The 16,516-nt window shown below is 43.2% G+C and overlaps 9 non-coding genes across 9 annotated transcripts; all 9 read right to left on the reverse strand.

Annotated features, from left to right (window-relative positions):
• Positions 1 to 146: 146 nt before the first annotated feature.
• LOC135497421 (U1 spliceosomal RNA) lies at positions 147 to 311 on the reverse strand. Its single transcript, XR_010448828.1, has one exon. It is a non-coding gene; the product is annotated as a U1 spliceosomal RNA (small nuclear RNA).
• Positions 312 to 741: 430 nt separating this feature from the next.
• Positions 742 to 906, reverse strand: LOC135497422 (U1 spliceosomal RNA). Its single transcript, XR_010448829.1, has one exon. It is a non-coding gene; the product is annotated as a U1 spliceosomal RNA (small nuclear RNA).
• A 430-nt stretch (positions 907 to 1,336) lies between these two features.
• Positions 1,337 to 1,501, reverse strand: LOC135497423 (U1 spliceosomal RNA). Its single transcript, XR_010448830.1, has one exon. It is a non-coding gene; the product is annotated as a U1 spliceosomal RNA (small nuclear RNA).
• A 430-nt stretch (positions 1,502 to 1,931) lies between these two features.
• On the reverse strand, positions 1,932 to 2,096 carry LOC135497424 (U1 spliceosomal RNA). The gene has a single exon (XR_010448831.1). It is a non-coding gene; the product is annotated as a U1 spliceosomal RNA (small nuclear RNA).
• A 430-nt stretch (positions 2,097 to 2,526) lies between these two features.
• LOC135497425 (U1 spliceosomal RNA) lies at positions 2,527 to 2,691 on the reverse strand. The gene has a single exon (XR_010448832.1). It is a non-coding gene; the product is annotated as a U1 spliceosomal RNA (small nuclear RNA).
• A 430-nt stretch (positions 2,692 to 3,121) lies between these two features.
• On the reverse strand, positions 3,122 to 3,286 carry LOC135497426 (U1 spliceosomal RNA). Its single transcript, XR_010448833.1, has one exon. It is a non-coding gene; the product is annotated as a U1 spliceosomal RNA (small nuclear RNA).
• Positions 3,287 to 3,716: 430 nt separating this feature from the next.
• On the reverse strand, positions 3,717 to 3,881 carry LOC135497427 (U1 spliceosomal RNA). The gene has a single exon (XR_010448834.1). It is a non-coding gene; the product is annotated as a U1 spliceosomal RNA (small nuclear RNA).
• Positions 3,882 to 4,311: 430 nt separating this feature from the next.
• Positions 4,312 to 4,476, reverse strand: LOC135497428 (U1 spliceosomal RNA). The gene has a single exon (XR_010448835.1). It is a non-coding gene; the product is annotated as a U1 spliceosomal RNA (small nuclear RNA).
• A 430-nt stretch (positions 4,477 to 4,906) lies between these two features.
• On the reverse strand, positions 4,907 to 5,071 carry LOC135497429 (U1 spliceosomal RNA). The gene has a single exon (XR_010448836.1). It is a non-coding gene; the product is annotated as a U1 spliceosomal RNA (small nuclear RNA).
• Positions 5,072 to 16,516: the final 11,445 nt, after the last annotated feature.

Here is a 16,516-nt window from a genome sequence, read left to right on the forward strand (position 1 = left end):
GGCGCCCATCACACGACGAGTTCACGCGCACGTTCAATTGCTGCACGCGTACCAGCATTTATACCTCCCGACAATTGGCCCTTGTGATAACCCAAGGGTGTTTTCCTAGAGGGAGCAAAGAGGGTCTCTTCTTTCTTTTAGTTTGTAAGGGGATAGCGCGTACGCAGTCCCCCACTACCATAAATGCTGCACCCGAGTCACCCACATTTGGGGTGATCGCAAGGGTCAGCCCAACCGAAGTGCAATGGAAAGGCCTCGCCCTGGGAGAACGTCCTTATTGATCAACGTTAACTCCTGTGCCAGGTAAGTATGCTTGATTTTCGCCACACGCGACCGTAAACATCACGGTAAATTCATCCCTCACGTGGTTTTCGAACTCGAAAGGACACAGTTTGGTTGGCAACTTCAACGTCGAATGGAACGACACACAGGAGGAGGCCTATACGCAGAGGCAAAGCTCGAGACAGCCTATGTATTCTCATGGAGGCCTTCACCGACCAATGCATGTGCTTGAATATAAGATTTCGGACACGTTATTTTCATTCATACTCGCTTGAACAGCTTCGTCGCATTACAGACGTGGTTGCGTGGTTGGGGCGCCCATCACACGACGAGTTCACGCGCACGTTCAATTGCTGCACGCGTACCAGCATTTATACCTCCCGACAATTGGCCCTTGTGATAACCCAAGGGTGTTTTCCTAGAGGGAGCAAAGAGGGTCTCTTCTTTCTTTTAGTTTGTAAGGGGATAGCGCGTACGCAGTCCCCCACTACCATAAATGCTGCACCCGAGTCACCCACATTTGGGGTGATCGCAAGGGTCAGCCCAACCGAAGTGCAATGGAAAGGCCTCGCCCTGGGAGAACGTCCTTATTGATCAACGTTAACTCCTGTGCCAGGTAAGTATGCTTGATTTTCGCCACACGCGACCGTAAACATCACGGTAAATTCATCCCTCACGTGGTTTTCGAACTCGAAAGGACACAGTTTGGTTGGCAACTTCAACGTCGAATGGAACGACACACAGGAGGAGGCCTATACGCAGAGGCAAAGCTCGAGACAGCCTATGTATTCTCATGGAGGCCTTCACCGACCAATGCATGTGCTTGAATATAAGATTTCGGACACGTTATTTTCATTCATACTCGCTTGAACAGCTTCGTCGCATTACAGACGTGGTTGCGTGGTTGGGGCGCCCATCACACGACGAGTTCACGCGCACGTTCAATTGCTGCACGCGTACCAGCATTTATACCTCCCGACAATTGGCCCTTGTGATAACCCAAGGGTGTTTTCCTAGAGGGAGCAAAGAGGGTCTCTTCTTTCTTTTAGTTTGTAAGGGGATAGCGCGTACGCAGTCCCCCACTACCATAAATGCTGCACCCGAGTCACCCACATTTGGGGTGATCGCAAGGGTCAGCCCAACCGAAGTGCAATGGAAAGGCCTCGCCCTGGGAGAACGTCCTTATTGATCAACGTTAACTCCTGTGCCAGGTAAGTATGCTTGATTTTCGCCACACGCGACCGTAAACATCACGGTAAATTCATCCCTCACGTGGTTTTCGAACTCGAAAGGACACAGTTTGGTTGGCAACTTCAACGTCGAATGGAACGACACACAGGAGGAGGCCTATACGCAGAGGCAAAGCTCGAGACAGCCTATGTATTCTCATGGAGGCCTTCACCGACCAATGCATGTGCTTGAATATAAGATTTCGGACACGTTATTTTCATTCATACTCGCTTGAACAGCTTCGTCGCATTACAGACGTGGTTGCGTGGTTGGGGCGCCCATCACACGACGAGTTCACGCGCACGTTCAATTGCTGCACGCGTACCAGCATTTATACCTCCCGACAATTGGCCCTTGTGATAACCCAAGGGTGTTTTCCTAGAGGGAGCAAAGAGGGTCTCTTCTTTCTTTTAGTTTGTAAGGGGATAGCGCGTACGCAGTCCCCCACTACCATAAATGCTGCACCCGAGTCACCCACATTTGGGGTGATCGCAAGGGTCAGCCCAACCGAAGTGCAATGGAAAGGCCTCGCCCTGGGAGAACGTCCTTATTGATCAACGTTAACTCCTGTGCCAGGTAAGTATGCTTGATTTTCGCCACACGCGACCGTAAACATCACGGTAAATTCATCCCTCACGTGGTTTTCGAACTCGAAAGGACACAGTTTGGTTGGCAACTTCAACGTCGAATGGAACGACACACAGGAGGAGGCCTATACGCAGAGGCAAAGCTCGAGACAGCCTATGTATTCTCATGGAGGCCTTCACCGACCAATGCATGTGCTTGAATATAAGATTTCGGACACGTTATTTTCATTCATACTCGCTTGAACAGCTTCGTCGCATTACAGACGTGGTTGCGTGGTTGGGGCGCCCATCACACGACGAGTTCACGCGCACGTTCAATTGCTGCACGCGTACCAGCATTTATACCTCCCGACAATTGGCCCTTGTGATAACCCAAGGGTGTTTTCCTAGAGGGAGCAAAGAGGGTCTCTTCTTTCTTTTAGTTTGTAAGGGGATAGCGCGTACGCAGTCCCCCACTACCATAAATGCTGCACCCGAGTCACCCACATTTGGGGTGATCGCAAGGGTCAGCCCAACCGAAGTGCAATGGAAAGGCCTCGCCCTGGGAGAACGTCCTTATTGATCAACGTTAACTCCTGTGCCAGGTAAGTATGCTTGATTTTCGCCACACGCGACCGTAAACATCACGGTAAATTCATCCCTCACGTGGTTTTCGAACTCGAAAGGACACAGTTTGGTTGGCAACTTCAACGTCGAATGGAACGACACACAGGAGGAGGCCTATACGCAGAGGCAAAGCTCGAGACAGCCTATGTATTCTCATGGAGGCCTTCACCGACCAATGCATGTGCTTGAATATAAGATTTCGGACACGTTATTTTCATTCATACTCGCTTGAACAGCTTCGTCGCATTACAGACGTGGTTGCGTGGTTGGGGCGCCCATCACACGACGAGTTCACGCGCACGTTCAATTGCTGCACGCGTACCAGCATTTATACCTCCCGACAATTGGCCCTTGTGATAACCCAAGGGTGTTTTCCTAGAGGGAGCAAAGAGGGTCTCTTCTTTCTTTTAGTTTGTAAGGGGATAGCGCGTACGCAGTCCCCCACTACCATAAATGCTGCACCCGAGTCACCCACATTTGGGGTGATCGCAAGGGTCAGCCCAACCGAAGTGCAATGGAAAGGCCTCGCCCTGGGAGAACGTCCTTATTGATCAACGTTAACTCCTGTGCCAGGTAAGTATGCTTGATTTTCGCCACACGCGACCGTAAACATCACGGTAAATTCATCCCTCACGTGGTTTTCGAACTCGAAAGGACACAGTTTGGTTGGCAACTTCAACGTCGAATGGAACGACACACAGGAGGAGGCCTATACGCAGAGGCAAAGCTCGAGACAGCCTATGTATTCTCATGGAGGCCTTCACCGACCAATGCATGTGCTTGAATATAAGATTTCGGACACGTTATTTTCATTCATACTCGCTTGAACAGCTTCGTCGCATTACAGACGTGGTTGCGTGGTTGGGGCGCCCATCACACGACGAGTTCACGCGCACGTTCAATTGCTGCACGCGTACCAGCATTTATACCTCCCGACAATTGGCCCTTGTGATAACCCAAGGGTGTTTTCCTAGAGGGAGCAAAGAGGGTCTCTTCTTTCTTTTAGTTTGTAAGGGGATAGCGCGTACGCAGTCCCCCACTACCATAAATGCTGCACCCGAGTCACCCACATTTGGGGTGATCGCAAGGGTCAGCCCAACCGAAGTGCAATGGAAAGGCCTCGCCCTGGGAGAACGTCCTTATTGATCAACGTTAACTCCTGTGCCAGGTAAGTATGCTTGATTTTCGCCACACGCGACCGTAAACATCACGGTAAATTCATCCCTCACGTGGTTTTCGAACTCGAAAGGACACAGTTTGGTTGGCAACTTCAACGTCGAATGGAACGACACACAGGAGGAGGCCTATACGCAGAGGCAAAGCTCGAGACAGCCTATGTATTCTCATGGAGGCCTTCACCGACCAATGCATGTGCTTGAATATAAGATTTCGGACACGTTATTTTCATTCATACTCGCTTGAACAGCTTCGTCGCATTACAGACGTGGTTGCGTGGTTGGGGCGCCCATCACACGACGAGTTCACGCGCACGTTCAATTGCTGCACGCGTACCAGCATTTATACCTCCCGACAATTGGCCCTTGTGATAACCCAAGGGTGTTTTCCTAGAGGGAGCAAAGAGGGTCTCTTCTTTCTTTTAGTTTGTAAGGGGATAGCGCGTACGCAGTCCCCCACTACCATAAATGCTGCACCCGAGTCACCCACATTTGGGGTGATCGCAAGGGTCAGCCCAACCGAAGTGCAATGGAAAGGCCTCGCCCTGGGAGAACGTCCTTATTGATCAACGTTAACTCCTGTGCCAGGTAAGTATGCTTGATTTTCGCCACACGCGACCGTAAACATCACGGTAAATTCATCCCTCACGTGGTTTTCGAACTCGAAAGGACACAGTTTGGTTGGCAACTTCAACGTCGAATGGAACGACACACAGGAGGAGGCCTATACGCAGAGGCAAAGCTCGAGACAGCCTATGTATTCTCATGGAGGCCTTCACCGACCAATGCATGTGCTTGAATATAAGATTTCGGACACGTTATTTTCATTCATACTCGCTTGAACAGCTTCGTCGCATTACAGACGTGGTTGCGTGGTTGGGGCGCCCATCACACGACGAGTTCACGCGCACGTTCAATTGCTGCACGCGTACCAGCATTTATACCTCCCGACAATTGGCCCTTGTGATAACCCAAGGGTGTTTTCCTAGAGGGAGCAAAGAGGGTCTCTTCTTTCTTTTAGTTTGTAAGGGGATAGCGCGTACGCAGTCCCCCACTACCATAAATGCTGCACCCGAGTCACCCACATTTGGGGTGATCGCAAGGGTCAGCCCAACCGAAGTGCAATGGAAAGGCCTCGCCCTGGGAGAACGTCCTTATTGATCAACGTTAACTCCTGTGCCAGGTAAGTATGCTTGATTTTCGCCACACGCGACCGTAAACATCACGGTAAATTCATCCCTCACGTGGTTTTCGAACTCGAAAGGACACAGTTTGGTTGGCAACTTCAACGTCGAATGGACATTACGTGTACATGTACATTGTTGTGCATAGGTTTTGGTAAAAAAAGTACTCATTGGACAAATCAATCTGCACAAAATTTTATATGTGTCAAGAAGAACCCTTTGCCAATAGCATAATAAAGTTTTAAAAAATTCCAATTGCCTGAGAAAAAAAGATTTCCGTACACCATATCCATCAAAACGTCACTGGCGCATTGATATGGCCCTGTCAAAGTACAAGTTCTAAACTGACCAGTGAGACCACATTTTCTTAAATATATTATCAAAAAGCATATTTCTGTGATGGCCTGACTCTGTAGATTAAGAATCAACCACAGATTGAGAATTAATTCCACTTTGGTCCATCCCAGCCATGTATTTACCACAACTTGACATTTTGATAAGCTCTATGTGACTGTGCCACACTTCCGGTCGTGGATGAATACAGGTCTCTGCCCTGATCAACGTTTTTTGTTTTTTTTTAATCTTTTATTGTAACAACATGTAAAAGTAACAATGATAATGAGCTAGCTATCCCTTACATATCTCAGGGAGTGGTCAACATATCTTAGCAATCTAGGCGGCGCAAATCGGCCTGCGGAGGTTTTACAGTTTTGTTCTGCCTAACGAGCTGTAGTTGAAAAGAAACACTTGACATTATTTTTACAGGTGATGCAGTTCTGTGATGGCTTGCTTGCTGGCCATATTGTTGTGCTGGGGATGGTTAGGCATTCATTGTACAAACAGTGGCTTAGAAGTTCTTTTATTGTGCTGAATAGTTATTTCAGGAGTGATTTTGGTGGAGGAAGTCGTGGTAACACAAAGTTAATCGTGTTGTTGTTAATGAATGAATGTCGCCAGAGTTAATAGGCTTACATACAGTTAGATGAAGTTTTTTTCTGAGTTCAAAGGTATCCGTGTCACACAGGATGTTATTGCAACACCAGTCGGTTTGGAAGACTAGACTTTGCGTCGGAGAACTTCCGGCTTTGGTCAATTCTTGTTTTAATCTGCTGATTACGTTTGCTTTGAATATTTGTACTAAGTTTGCCTTGGGTTTATGTGTTCTCCAGAGTATGTGTTTTGCAAGAAAGATGAGGAAATTTGAAAGTTGTAGTTTTGGTTTGTCTGCCGCGATGGTGTTTTGAAATGAGATTCCGAAACAGATTTTATGCAAGTCTAACCTGCAGGGTTTGCCTAGAATCTGTTCAATTAAAGGGTTTATGCGCCCCCATAGGTTGAAAGCAACTGGGCAGTCTGTGAATATGTGCAAATTAGTTTCGTCTATGTTAGTTGCACATGTTTCGCATGTGTCGTTTTCTGTCATTCCCCACTTTTTAAGTTTATCCTTGGTCGCAAGCGTCAAGTGGAGAACCTCCGGCGGGCAGAAAATGCATGCTGCATACCGTCTGCAGACTGGGGGTTTTCTCATGAGTCAATAGAATCTAAGGTTTGGAATTAGGGGACCATATCAGTAGTTGCTTTGCACCAACCTTTTTTCAAAGTTTGTTTTCTTATATTTGAATTACCTGTGAATCGGGTGTCTATAAACCGAAGACCAAAGACCGAAGACCGAAGATCGAAGATGGAAGACCCCCCCCAAAACTATAAAACGAAGATCCCCCCAACTATAAAAGGAAGACCCTGATGTCAACTATAAAACGAAGATCCCCCAACTATAAAAGGAAGACCCTAATGTCAACTATAAAACGAAGATCCCCCAACTATAAAAGGAAGACCCTGATGTCAACTATAAAACGAAGATCCCCCCAACTATAAAAGGAAGACCCTGATGTCAACTATAAAACGAAGATCCCCCCAACTATAAAAGGAAGACCCTAATGTCAACTATAAAACGAAGATCCCCCAACTATAAAAGGAAGACCCTGATGTCAACTATAAAACGAAGATCCCCCCAACTATAAAAGGAAGACCCTGATGTCAACTATAAAACGAAGATCCCCCCAACTATAAAAGGAAGACCCTAATGTCAACTATAAAACGAAGATCCCCCCAACTAGAAAAGGAAGACCCTGATGTCAACTATAAAACGAAGATCCCCCCAACTATAAAAGGAAGACCCTAATGTCAACTATAAAACGAAGATCCCCAATCTATAAAAGGAAGACCCTAATGTCAACTATAAAACGAAGATCCCCCCATCTATAAAAGGAAGACCCTGATGGTTTTCATTCTCATGTTCAGTTACTGCACAGTTTGTTTTCATTTTCGGTCCATGCTACATTAATGATTTGAGAAAGTAAGTGTACCGGGTACTACACCAGTCGTGTCTAGCCTTAGCAGCTTAGTGGCACAGTTTACATAAGGCGGGGAGCCCCGTACCTGTTACCATGCAGCCGTGCTCCAATATGACCTAGTTTCTCACTGTACTCATCATAGCCAGCCCTCAGCTTCGTCCAGAAGCTGTTTCTATGTGCATGTGTGTGTATCGTCATAGGCTCCCAGCAGGTTAGTTGATCACACGGCCAATTAGGGTCTTCCTTTTATAGATTGGGGGATCTTCGTTTTATAGTTGACATTAGGGTCTTCCTTTTATAGTTGGGGGGATCTTCGTTTTATAGTTGACATCAGGGTCTTCCTTTTATAGTTGGGGGATCTTCGTTTTATAGTTGACATTAGGGTCTTCCTTTTATAGTTGGGGGATCTTCGTTTTATAGTTGACATTAGGGTCTTCCTTTTATAGTTGGGGGGATCTTCGTTTTATAGTTGACATCAGGGTCTTCCTTTTATAGTTGGGGGATCTTCGTTTTATAGTTGACATTAGGGTCTTCCTTTTATAGTTGGGGGGATCTTCGTTTTATAGTTGACATTAGGGTCTTCCTTTTATAGATGGGGGGATCTTCGTTTTATAGTTGACATCAGGGTCTTCCTTTTCTAGTTGGGGGGATCTTCGTTTTATAGTTGACATTAGGGTCTTCCTTTTCTAGTTGGGGGGATCTTCGTTTTATAGTTGACATTAGGGTCTTCCTTTTATAGTTGGGGGGATCTTCGTTTTATAGTTGACATTAGGGTCTTCCTTTTATAGTTGGGGGGATCTTCGTTTTATAGTTGACATTAGGGTCTTCCTTTTATAGTTGGGGGTCTTCCTTTTATAGTTGGGGGGATCTTCGTTTTATAGTTTTGGGGGGGGTCTTCCATCTTCGATCTTCGGTCTTCGGTCTTTGGTCTTCGGTTTATAGACACCCCCTGTGAATCATCTTGCAGGAAGATTTTTTTTGGGTGTGCATGACAGATGACGTACTTAATACAGAACATGTATATTGGGTGAGGTCAAGTCTTGAGTAAAACCGGATTGAGTTAACTTTGAGTTTACATTGAGTTAACCTGAGATCTTTACCCCAGATACAGGTAAACTCTGAGTAAACTCTTAGTATACCTTAGGGTAACTCTAAAGTAACTATAAGATAACTCCTTAGTAACCCTTGGGAATTCCCCATTTCTACACACAGATTCCTTGAATCTTTACTCTGATAAGCACATGCTTCATGTGCATGCTCTATGTCATAAGCAGTGCTACTTGTATTATTCCGAAGTACAGACACACAGAAAGAAGTATGACTGCCTCCAGTATGGACCAAGGGAAGAAAAGATTTCGTTGGAATGAACAGAAAATGATCGAGGCTCTAAGTTACCTCACTGATAATCATGAACGGTTCAAGCAGGCCAAAAGAAATCAAACAGTGAGTTTTTCAATGAGGTAGGAGATCTTTTTTCTGTGGCAGGAACTGTTGTTGAAAACATGGTCAAAAACCTGGCTAAAGAGTTCCGTACGGTCATCAAGGAGAACATGAAGTCGGGGACTGGCACTGAACTACGGCCAAGTCTGAAATTGAGGGACTCGGAGGAACTTTTTGATTGCTTTCAGACTTACTATGACTTGTACTTTCCAAAAGGGGGAGCAGCACGTCCAGATGTCGTCATTACACCAACATCTAGTGTAGTCAGACCAGTCCAACTTTTCAAGGCGGGAAAGAAACGGTCCATCAGCCCATGCCCATCATCAGTAGATTTGGGAGACGAAGATTTGGAGATTGACGAGGGGCCTGTTTCATGTAGTAGCCGCAGTTCTACCCCGACAGCCTCTGGATCTGCACGTGTGACAACTCAAGGTCGTGAAAAAGCTACAACAAGTTCAGGATCAAAGAAAGCAAAGCCTGATCTCCTGGATTCAGCTGTTAATGCGCAAGAGAAATACCTGGAGATACTGCAGAAACAAAATGCAATCCTTCAATCCCTTGTTGGGGAAGTTCGCTTGATCAGGGAAGCATTTGCTCACTCCACTGGAATCCAGTTTGAAAACGTTGTCTTGGATAACGTTTCGGATATGGATTAAAACATTTCGATTGATCGAGAGAAACTTCTTTGAAAGAACAAGTTATTTTCTCGTTTATGATACATAACTGTGCTAAATACAGGATACTTACAGGACATTCCTACATTCCGATAAAGACGCGTCTCATTCATAAAACTGGTAAAAACACAAACTGATGGTGTGTAACATTTAGCAAGAGTATTTGCGATTGGACATTTTTCTGTTCACTGGCGTATCCATGAGTAATTATCAATATCATGATTAATTAAGAATGATTCTTGATTCTATCCACTGATTAGCACTTGCCTTAATCATATTTTGTACCGGCATATTTTAGTTGTTTCTCGTGTAGAGGTAAGAAATGAAAGCAAAAATATTTTTTGATGGAAGATAATCACCGTCTTTAGAGTACAGGTTGTGCATTTTGCTTAGAGTTTTTATTGAACAAAGTTCAGAGTTAATACAAACTATTATCTTTGTTTTCTATAACTTAGTAATTAGGTTCATCTTGGGGTTGTGACCACAGATGTTACCCCAAGAAATTGGTGTATCGATTATGTAACACACAAGTTGCAATGGTACATTTGGCAGCAAATAAGGGGCCATACTTGGCAGGATACCTATTCTCCTTCATTTGATTCATGCGCCATTTGAGTTCAGATGCCCCAATGGTACGTTCAACAATTTGACGAATTCTGGTACAGCGATTGTTGAAAGCGAACTGGTCTGGTTGAAGGTTATTTCCTATAAATGGGACCAAAACAGCAGGATGCAAATTCCGGTAAGCAGCATCACCAAGCACAACATCATCGTCCGGAAGTTGATCCAAGTATCTCATGAAGTCATCACCCCATTCTGTAGCAGTCTTGTCATGTGTTGCTCCTGGAAGCCCTGTGATGAGATGACGTACTCTGCCAAACTTGTCAACAATATACTGGGTGTTTATAGAGTCACAGCTTTTACCAGGCCGGCCACAGTAGTAAGCGTCTCCAGCATGATCTGGACGCTGAATTTTTATGATTACACCATCCAAATACATGACAACATGTTTTTCAACACCATCTATATCCCGAAGGCTAGTGCTTAACTGGTCAAGTTCTTCCCTCCGTGGAAATGCAATGTGCTCGCCAGCTATATCCACAAAGAAGTCTGAAACTTCCCTACTGTGTAATATGGCTGTTGATTTGGCTATACTTGTGTGTATCCAATTTGTCGGTGGTAGCCACCAGAGGCCAAATACAGCAAAAATGTCTCCATTCTCTTCACAGAGAATAAATACCTCCTGTTTCCTCCTCCTTGTTGTTGTCTCCAATTATGGTATTCCGCACATATTTCATCGAATTGTCCATCTGTTAGCCGTAAATGTCTGTGCACCGGTTCTTCACTATAAGCTGGCCTCCTAAAATAATTCTCATGCCTTTGTTGGGCAAGAGCATGAACATAGACTGGCATAAAAAACATGTCTGACAGGTTCTTTCTTGCCTCCAAATGGTTACCCCAAACTTGACTTCTTTCCGAGTAAACTATGAGTTAACACCCATAGTGTAAAGATTACCCTAATGCATTTTTCCTTCTACTTTTAACAAAGATGGCTGCTTTGCTCAGGTAGACTTTACCCTGGGGTATAATTTGAGTAAAACTTACCAACTTACCAGCGTTTACTCCGGGTTAACTCAAGGTAAACTTTACCCTCGGAGAGAAGTCAAGTTTTGAGTTTATTAGGGGTTACCTTTACCCTAGGGTAAAAATCTGAGGGTTATCTTTACTTTACTCAAAACTTGACCTCACCCATTGTATCGGCCTGTTGTGCCTCGTGCGCCTGGTTGATTGGCCGGCAAGGTTGGGTTCGTTTCAAAGGCAGCATTTCATGATAAAAAGTGCTGAATGACATAGGTAAATATAATTAAAGATAACAGAATGAAGAAACCCAGGGAACAGAAAACCATTGTATATCAAACACCCACCTTGACAGTTCTCCTCTGTCTCTTGATGTTAAGTGAAAATACCGGCCTCTTTGACATTCTAAACAGGTGTTGTTAGGCCAAATAAAAAATGTTTTCAGGCAAATGTTTATTACTACAGTCCTGGTCACAAGATACATCCTAGCTGATTAGCATCATGTAGGCCCTACGTGCTAAATCCGTGCGAGTCACACAGACATGTAGCGTGCCAGTGGATGCACTTGGTTCACAGTTAAAGGAATTTAGGCCTACACCCCAACTCGTGGTGTATCGCAAAGCCTGTTTGCACAACGGCCTAGATAATCTCTGTTCTACCGTTTGGCATATACCTGAAATGGCCTCTTATTTTTTAGTGTGAAAATCACATGGCAACTGTTGAGATGGTCCCCTAATTCCAGATCTTAATTTTAATACAGAAGTTGGCTGAAAGCAACTGCTGATATGGTCCCCTAATTCCAGACCTTAGATTCTATTGACTCATGAGAAAACCCCCAGTCTGCAGACGGTATGCAGCATGCATTTTCTGCCCGCCGGGAGAACCTCCATTGCAATTATCTAGTTTTGTTGGCACTTAAGGGGTTTTGTGCATTCAGCCAATTTATTTTCCAGTTGATCTCATCATTTATGATTTCTTGAAATTTTTGGTACGACTTGGGTGTGCAATCTCGTGTTGTTTCACTGATCAGGTGGTTGCAAATATCTGTTGATTTGAGTTTGTTGATGGATTTTTTGTTTAGATTAATACTGAAATTTTGCGCTCCCTTTGTTTCGCCTGCTGTTATGAGTTTGATTTTCCATTCTCTAGGGATTTTAGAGTACAGATTTTCAAGTTTTTCTTCTCCATTTGGGATGTGTTTTATCTTGTCATTTTCCTCAAACTCTATGCGTTCACCATTACTGAATATGTCTTTGACTTGTACAACATTAGCCTTTATAAACTGTTTTTTCGTGAGGTTCAGCTGGGTCTTTAGTTCCGTGTTATTAAAGAGGTTTTGGTGTAGCAGGTCACGGGCATTCCTGTATTTTGGCAGCTGAAAGCTTTTGTGTATTTGTTCCCAGTAACCTAAGGTTTGATTGAGGAATTTGCTTCCTGTTTTTTTGGCTTTGAAGTTCTTTTCCAGTAGAATATTGTCTTTGTTGTGGGCCCCGTATTGTGTTTGGAGTCTTTGATCGATGAAGCATTTCCATGCATAATTGTGGTTGTCCAGGTATCTCAGGATATGTTTAACTCTTTGGGTTTTTATTTTGTTTGTTATGTTAGTGAGATTTATACCTCCTTCGTTGAGAGGTTTATATAGAATCTCTTTTTTCACCCAGTGTTTCCGGTTTTTCCAAATGAAGTTTTCGAAAGATGTCTGGATTTTGTTAATGTATTTGTCTGGCATTGGGTAGACCGCTGATAGGTACCAGATCTGTGAGGTTAAAAAGGTGTTGATGACTGTTGTTTTCCCCGTTATAGAAAGGTCCCTTTGTTTCCAAAGGTTTAGGATTCGCTGAATTTTGGGGGCCCAATTGTCTTCATCGTAACTTGTATTTCCGAAGAACTTGCCGTATATTTTTATCTTGTCATTCTTCCAAGTTAAATTCATTGGCTTGTTCATGTTATTTTTGAAGGAGCCTATCCAGAGGCCTTCCGTTTTTTCTTTGTTTACTTTGGAACCGCTGGCCTGTTCGTATATTTCTAGTACATCAAAGACGTGGGGTAGTGATTCAATTGTTGAAAGTGTTAGTGTGTTATCGTCTGCGTACTGTTTTATTTTGCTTGTTTTTTGGTTTGGTAGTTTTATGCCTTTGATGTTGTTATTTTTTCGTATTGTTTCTGCCAGTGTTTCCGCCACTAGTATATACAGCAGGGCAGATAAGCAACACCCCTGTCTGACTCCTTGTTCTAGTTTAAAGGCGCCTGATAGCCAGCCGTTGTTTTTTATGTGTGATTTTATGTCCGTGTAAAATAGTGTAACCCAGTTGATGAAATCTTCTCGAAAGTTGAAAGTTTGAAGTGTCTTGTACAGATAGTCCCACGAGACTTTATCAAAGGCCTTCATTTGGTCAAGGCACAACAAAAAGCCAGGTTTATTAGTTTGATTAACGTATTCAATAAGGTCTCTCGTGAAATGCGCATTATCGTGTATTTGTCGACCTTCTATGCCACATGTTTGGTCACTGTGTATGATATGAGGAAGGACTTTCTTTAATCGGTTTGCTAGACATTTTGTGATGATTTTATAATCAATACAGAGTAGTGAAATGGATCTCCAGTTTTTTAACAGAGTTTTGTCTCCTTTTTTATAGAGGAGGGTTATGACTCCTGTTCGCATTGTATTTGATAAGAGTTTATTTTCAAAGCAATAGTTTGCCACCTTTAAGAGGTCTGGCCCAAAGAGATCCCAAAATGTTCGGTAAAACTCAATTGGAAGCCTATCTACTCCTGGGGATTTCCCAAGTTGGAAGCTTTTTTGTGAGATTGTTAGTTCTTTCAGAGTAAGTTTTCCCTCACAGGATTTACTTTGTGGTTCAGTTAGTTTTTTGTCTGTTTTTGAGAATCTTTGTTTGTGCTTTGGGAGATGTTTGTGTTCTTTTGTATAATTCGGTATAAAAGCGAATTTGTTCTTTCGAGATTTCCTCTTGAGATGTCACTCTTTTCCCTTCCGGGGTAGTGAGTTCATCGATTACTTTCTTTTCAGCATTTAATTTTTCCAAATTAGCGAAAAACTTCGTACATTTTTCCCCTTCCTCACGCCATTGTTTTGCTTCTGATTTTGATTCCTTCAAGCTTTTTCTCTTCTATTGATTTAATTAATTCTTTTACCTGGGTGTATCTGTTTATGTGATATTCTGATAGATTTTCTGCCAGAGGCGTTATTTGTTCAAGTTCTTTAAGGAGTTTTTCTTTAAGTCTGTTTTCGTTTTTCCGTTTTTCTTTTGAGTATTGTATTGAGAGGTATTTTATCTTATTTTTACCAATGTCCCACCATTTTGCAAGGTCATCATATTCATGCCTCTTGGATTGCCATGATGCCCAGAGAGTATTTACTTTTTCTCGATATAGCGAGCTTTTTAGTATTTCTGTATTTAGATGCCACGTGTTTGGTCCTCTTGGCCTTGTGGCGGGTGTTTTCAGTTGTAAGCTGGCTAAGTTATGATCTGATAATGGATATGGTTCGATTTTAACGTTTTCACAGAAATGGATTAATTTTTCTGAAACATAGATTCTATCAATACGTGAGCTAGTGTCAAAGTTTTTGGAGTGTCTTGAAAAGACTTTTAAATTTGGGAATTGATACCTTAAGATGTCAGTCAAGTTTAGATCAGATATTAGTTTTTGAATCTCATTTTTACCAATTAAACATTTTTTATTCTGCGAGAGACCGAGTCTGTCTAGTTCAAAGTTTTCAATGCAATTGAAATCACCGCCTAAGATGAATTCAGTGGGTAGGTTACCAGTATTCTCAGCGTTTGTAGGTTTTAGTGTGAAGTTTTTGATACTACTTAGGAAGCGTTGCCGTTCGGCCGGCATATTTGGTGCGTAAATATTTATCACATTTATAAATTTGTCTACAAGTTTATAAAGTACACTAAGGATTCGGCCATTTTTGTCTCTTTTCATTTTCGCTACATGTAGATTTTCACTTGAGATAGTGGCCACACCATGTTTTCGGTTGACTTCTGGTATGTTTGATGTAAGAATTTGTTTATTTTTTAGGTGTTTTAGAAGGTCCACAGCTTCTTCATGGGTTTTAAAATGGGTTTCCTGGAAAAGATTGTTGGTAAATTTATTAGTAATTTCAGAGAGGGTATTCTGTTTTGTGTCTGATGACACTAGACCGTCTATATTTAACGACACAACACTTAGATCGTACTCCATTTTAAATGATAAAACAACCTACACCAAGTAATATCCTATGCTTATGAATACTGGTTTGGATCTCATTTGCCAATTCAGTCAGGATTTTTATGTCGATCACATTTTTCTGTTGAAAGTCACGTTTATTCTGTTTGTAGCCATTACCTTCCTCCTTTGAGATGGTGTCAGAGTTCTTCTTTGTCCGTTTGTTTTTGCGTTTCGGCCTCTTTATCTCCCACGTTTCTGTAGCTTTTTGTAATCCTAGTGGGATGTGGTTTGCTGGTAATTGAACAGTGCTTTTTAGTGCCTTTTTCGAAGGTGTTGCTTTTGGCGTAGTTTGTGAATCAGCTGAGGCTTCGCTCTCGCTGTCGTGCCCCCTCTTGCTAGTTGCAGTCGATATTGTCGACATCTTGTCTTCCTCTTTCTCTTTCTCTGCTTTGTTTGTTATCTCCACATCTTGCAGCGTCACCTCCATTTGGGGATAGGCATCTGGTACAGATGTAACGTTTTCATCAGCCTCTGTGGTCACTGGTGCGTTATCAGCTTTGTTGGCATCGTTTCGTCCTTCTAGTACCAGTTGATTAACTGGCTCTCTGCGGTAAGCTCGCTGCATGCAGTCTTCTTCACGATGATTCGGATGAAGGCATTCCTCCCTGCACTCGAACCACATGTGATCATCTTGTTTGCATATGTCGCACATCTTCGGCTGATCTTTGTAAAAAGCTCTAAATGAGACCTGCTGACCATTTTTTTTCTTCTGCCCAGCAGGTCCTTGGTACAGGCCTTTTCAGCTCAATTTCAATAATCCGTTTAGATACATTGTACAGTTTCGTTCCTTTAATAAGGGTAAAGCGGCATGGCGACGTTATCTTTCCATATTTCGCCAGTACATTATCAACATTTTCGTGCGCAACTATTGGGGATATCCCCTCCAGCGTAATGAAAGTTGCCAATTTCTCTGGGTCCTTGGCTTGAAGTGAAACGTTTTTGTATTTAAACACTTCCTCCAGAATGTTCTCTTTCGACTCCTCAGATTTGCAGAAAATTTTAAAGGAAAAGCGTTGTTGCTCAATCCCAATCATATCCTCCGGAAAAGTGGCCTCGAGATCACCCGCAAAGTCCTCCAGAGTTGCCTTTTGAATAGCGGCCCTTGAAACCACGACCGCATACCGTTTAATTACATTGCCAGCCATTGTATACACTACACATGCAAGGAGG

The sequence above is a fragment of the Lineus longissimus genome, chromosome 12 (assembly GCF_910592395.1).
Source record: "Lineus longissimus chromosome 12, tnLinLong1.2, whole genome shotgun sequence".
Classification (NCBI taxonomy): Eukaryota; Metazoa; Nemertea; class Pilidiophora; order Heteronemertea; family Lineidae; genus Lineus; species Lineus longissimus.